This window comes from Mytilus californianus, unplaced genomic scaffold (assembly GCF_021869535.1).
Source record: "Mytilus californianus isolate M0D057914Y unplaced genomic scaffold, xbMytCali1.0.p SCAF_2, whole genome shotgun sequence".
Classification (NCBI taxonomy): Eukaryota; Metazoa; Mollusca; class Bivalvia; order Mytilida; family Mytilidae; genus Mytilus; species Mytilus californianus.
This window is the reverse complement of record NW_026262668.1, coordinates 46,547,428-46,553,082: the sequence shown is the minus strand read 5'-3', so window position 1 is coordinate 46,553,082 and position 5,655 is coordinate 46,547,428. Positions and strand designations below refer to the sequence as shown.

The 5,655-nt window shown below is 33.2% G+C and overlaps 1 long non-coding RNA gene across 1 annotated transcript; it reads right to left on the bottom strand.

The window, feature by feature from the left end:
- Window positions 1-2,930: 2,930 nt before the first annotated feature.
- Window positions 2,931-5,243, bottom strand: LOC127728785 (uncharacterized). The gene is made up of 3 exons (XR_007994374.1): window positions 4,887-5,243; window positions 3,952-4,011; window positions 2,931-3,424 (listed from the first exon to the last, which is right to left on the bottom strand). It is a non-coding gene; the product is annotated as an uncharacterized LOC127728785 (long non-coding RNA).
- Window positions 5,244-5,655: the final 412 nt, after the last annotated feature.

Sequence of the window (5,655 nt, the reverse complement as noted above, 5' to 3'; positions counted from 1 at the left end):
ATAAATAACTTTTCAAGACAGATACTTTAACAGGAGTATTTCCTAATAAAAATTAATACTTTTTGTTACTTCTTCCTTTGGTCCGGTTATTACATTGGGCCATTCTGTGTTTGCCACTGCATATTTCACATACATGTTTAAACCTACAACGAGGGAAGTATGGACAGTCAGTACCATTATTGTAGTATTTACAGGACATACTTGTACTACCACTAGTTACCTGGGATTGCTGATTTGTTCTTGTGTAAGTGGTGGAAAATGTAGATGCATTTGAAATATAATGACCACGATTTTGTGTATTTGTTCTATAACCCTGTGATTGCATTGAAGTCTTGTTTTGTACTGTGGGAGATATGATGTGTAATAGCCAATATTCACCGTGTATGTTTCCCCAAGACAAATTTGGATTCTATTCTATTTTAGCCTAAATTGCTCGTCATGATCATTGTTGAAGACCATACAGTGACATAAAGTTGTTAACTGCTACGTCATTTGGTACAGAGTGTGGTGGAGAGTTGTCTCATTGGCAATCATACCACATCTTCTTATTTTTATATAAGTTTTATTTGCATTAAATATTACCAAATTAAACTATTTTGTCATGATAAATTTGTAAACCTCCATGAATTGTTATAAAACTTGTATAGGAGTTAATCTTCTATATCGAGATAAAGCATGTACAAAAAAATATTTTTTTTAATTTAGTTTTTTACCGATAAATGGACGTTTTACAGTCAACATTACACTTTTACGACAGCAGCAATCTCAGGCGAGACACAGGGTTCCGTGGAATTCTTCACGAATTTATTGTAATACTGCTTCCATTTGAGAACTAAGTGAAAAAAAAACCCGGCAGGACCATGTGGTTTGGGGATATCCCCCTTAACTACGAAATATTGAGATTTTTTGGTACTTTTTTTCTTATTTTTGTCTGCCGTTCCCCTTTTTCATACCAAATAACTCTGAACAACAACTCGAACTTTAATTTGAACTTCAACTCAATGGATAGCGACACTCATCCGAAGCACATTAAACAAACGACATATGGAAATCGGTCTAAAAATAGAACTATTTTTTTCCAAAATGGTCACGTGGCTTTGAAAATATAACACTTTAATAATAAATTTGGTACGTCCGAAACGCGATTTTTAAATATGACCGTCGAATAATTATCCGACAAGTACAAACTATATAAAAATTACTAATTTAAAAAATTTAAACTGAAAGTTTTCCTATTTATATTTGAAATTTCATAGTGAAAGATATATCTTTACGTTCTATTTTCTTCATTCATATGTGCAAACATTCTTACCAAAGCAGAAACAGTAGCACAGAATAAACTTTCCCGTGTTTTTATAAACAGGATGTGAATCAGATTCTTCTTTTTCGTTGCTATAATGTGCATGGTCAAATGTAACATTGTTTTCAAGGTTGTAGTTTAAATAAAAACATATTGAAAGAAATCCAAACTTAATCAGGACCGCTCAAACCCCAAAACTTGTAAACCAAGGATATATAAATACTTGAAATTTGAGGAGCTATTCTTTTATAGCCAAATCCATCCACCTAAGGTCAACTGTGCCTGATGTAGTTGGAACCTTAGTTTCTTAAAAATTCTAAATTACCCAACGGGAAGTATAAGAAAGATATGTTCAAATCATGCCAGTACCAAAGCGCTGACTAAGTACTATGCTGATGATACCCTAGGGGGATAGCAGTCTACAAACATCTATATATGTGAGCCGCCATGATATTTCCAGGCTTATGGAGGTAGACCGTCATTGTTAAAAAAAATATAAACATGATAAATATCGGGATTCAATGGAATACGTATTTGTGAAGAAGAGATAAACACTTTCCTTTGCTCCTTTTTAGCGGACGCCGAACTATACATCCTATATAAGTTTTGAAGAAGTTAAATTATTGTAAATCATGACAATATGAGAGTGGTGTTAATTATAAAGTGAGATGAAAATAAAAAGGGAATGTGTCCATGGGACACACATGATGCCTGCTTGCATATCATATAAAGTTTTAAAGGAACATAACTGAAGAACGGTAAAAGTGACACTACCCAAATTTGTAGTTGATCTGACTTTTGTGGTAATAGGTATTGTGTATAAGTTTCATAATATATGGTTGAGGCAAACTTAAGTAAGAGAACGAAAACTTTTATGTTTGTAAAGGGACATAACTCTAGAACAGTAAACGTTACACAACCAAAATTCTAACTTGATCTGTGTTTTGTGGTAATAAGCATTGTGTATAAGTGGAACGGGGACCCAGTTATTTCCCCCATTGAAACGCATTGAAAATCATAGTAAATAAATGGGGTGCTGTCCAATAAATAATTTTGATAGCCACCTTGGGACTTCTGTTTCATGTTAGGCATTTGTTTCGAAGTTTCTAAGTACAATCTCAGTGCCTCATGACCGGCATTCCGTTGCAAAATTTTGTTTCTATTGACAACAGGGTAGGTCCATCTACTTCCGGGGAAGAATAAAGGCTAGAATTTAGGCAATTTACTCTATGTACCGACGCCTGATTACATTTAAATCAATCAAAATTTTTACAGAAATTCAAGCTAGAAAGCCTACCCTTTCAAATAAATCTACATTCAGTTACAGAACTTGTGTAATAATAAAACTACACCATTTTAAATAAAAGTTATATATTTTTTTTAAGAACTACATTCGTGGGTACCGGACTGGTTGCCGTAACTGGGATCCTATTCCTGTCAGACTTTAATTTTTTTTCCAGACTTAAAACTGCACTTTTAAAATAAAGATATACATCTCAGTAGTTATTGTGCAAAGTTTCAATAGATTTGAACCAACAGTTAAAGAATTATTGATCCTTATCAATGACATCTCAAATACCAGAAAATTGATCGGATAAAATCATAAATTCATGAAGAAAATATTCTTAAAATCAGCAAAACTTTTTTATTTTAAAAGATATTTACATTCTGTAAATTGCACATGATAGATAAATTCATTATTTGTATAGAAATCTAGTTAAAAAAATTTTTTGCTGAAAAAAAAGTTAATTATAATTAATTTTTTAATTAAAAAAAAAAATCTTATAAGAATTACATATGCAAAGAAGCATACCCCATAACAAGGGTATAAATCATGAGACTTAGTCTTCAAATAGTCAGCTAAGTTCATTTAATATACAATGGAAGAGGCTAGATGCAGAGAAGTTCTCACTTGTAGCTAAAACCAGTCAAGACGGCACCTCCTACAGTTTAACAAATGTCGAGGGAAATCCTGGATCTGCCTGAATGCTTAATGCTACTGTGCATTGTTATACTTGTGACTGCTCTAAATGTCCCACTAGTTCATACGTGTGTGGTGGTGGTGGACACTCAAACTGTTGGTGGCTGAGATCTATGTACTTGGGTCCAAACAAGTTAACCAACCTGAATATGGATAACAAAGACAAGTTAATAATGCAGGAACTTTTAAAAATGAAACTTAGCGAAAAGTATTTATGAAAATGAAATTTAATCATAATACTCAAAAAGGTGAAGCTGTTAAGGGAGCACTAAGTGTTTCCTTACCAAAGAATGTGAACTTTTCTAGAAATTTGAAGGGAGGGCATCAGCAATAATTCACAATTTGAATAATGGTATAGCTTATTCCTTGTGACAAAAAGCAGAATGTATTGGTTTTAAAATCTCAATAGGTTCATTAAAACACTTCGACCAGATGTAAAGGGAGTGTGAACGGAACAAAGTACACCAAAATACTCCAGAAAGGAAAAAGAAAAATTTACAACGCACCGGACAGAAGACTAAGGTTCATGTGGAAGAAAAGGATCGAAGTAAATGTACAGATAGATATAAAAAAGGGCAACCTGATCCAAAACTTGATGCTGCATTTGTAAAAGCATAAAGGACGATCATTCATATGGTAGAGTAATACCTGCTAAGAAGAATATACCTACCAGAAGCTGTTCTTCAAAAGTTCCAAAATCAAAGGAAGATATAGCTGCATTCATCTACTGCTGAAAAAGATACAGACAAAATTAACGGTCCTTTTAAGGACCACCAAAATCTTTAAAAAGGAGTCTAAAATTGTTGTACATTCGTTAAAATTGTTTATATAAGCTATAGCCCTATCCCTTATATATCTTCCAAAAAAAATCCAGGCCCCAATCTGGAAAATTGGAGAGCCCCTGGCAAGATTTTCTGAGTTTACGAAATATTCTGTGGTTATTTATGTGATGCGGCTCTTCAGTAATGTGACCCGCATTCCCACACAAACTTTGTTGACACATAAAATGGCATAAAGTGTTGTATTTAATATTTAAAACTTATCAAAAACTAATTAAAAACCATAAAACTGAATCTATGGGCTTTTTTCTTTTTCCAGGTCCCAGAAATATGATACTGGAAAGAAATAAGCCCATATTTTCCATCTTTTGTTGTCCCCTGATCCCATATAAGACATTTGTTATTTCTTGCCAGGTGGCTCTTTTCTAATATTCTTTGCTGATATTTTTTGAAAAATCCCTCCATTTTAACTTACAAGTGTATGAATACATAATACCATCAAAATGACCTCACTGTGACCCCTTCTGAAACTTTAAATTGAAAAACAAACTTTTTAAAAATTTCATAAATTTAAATTTCAGTTTAATTTAAAAAGTTTAATTCAAATTTTAAAAATAATTACACCATTGTTTTTCTTATTGAATTTTCAAGTTTCTGGCCAAGTGTCATCCATGTAACCCCAAAAATAAGCTTACAATTGCAGATTGAAGTGTTCAAAATATGCCCTCTGACAGGAACGGGGACCCAGTTATTTCCCCCATTGAAACGCATTGAAAATCATAGTAAATAAATGGGGTGCTGTCCAATAAATAATTTTGATAGCCACCTTGGGACTTCTGTTTCATGTTAGGCATTTGTTTCGAAGTTTCTAAGTACAATCTCAGTGCCTCATGACCGGCATTCCGTTGCAAAATTTTGTTTCTATTGACAACAGGGTAGGTCCATCTACTTCCGGGGAAGAATAAAGGCTAGAATTTAGGCAATTTACTCTATGTACCGACGCCTGATTACATTTAAATCAATCAAAATTTTTACAGAAATTCAAGCTAGAAAGCCTACCCTTTCAAATAAATCTACATTCAGTTACAGAACTTGTGTAATAATAAAACTACACCATTTTAAATAAAAGTTATATATTTTTTTTAAGAACTACATTCGTGGGTACCGGACTGGTTGCCGTAACTGGGATCCTATTCCAAGTGTCATACCATTTGGTTGAGAAAAACTAAAGTTAGAGTACGGAAATGAAAAGTTCAGTAATTTTTCATTTGAAAAGGGGCATACATGTAACTCTAGAACGGTTAAAGTGACGCCACCAATTTCAAACTTGATCTGTATTTTGTGGTAATAAGCATTGTGTATAAGTTTCATAACATTTGTTTGAGGCAAACTTAAGTTAGAGAACGGAAACCAACTCAGTTAAGGGTAAAACGTAATGCCCCCACCGCTACGTAAGGGCCATAAAAAGAAATGGATTCCCAGACGTATAATTTCTTAAAGAATGATAATGATTCAAAACATGGACACATGTACCTTCTTTCAAAAATTCATAAAATAAATCTTAGACATAATTAATGAGGCATTGCGAACTGTTC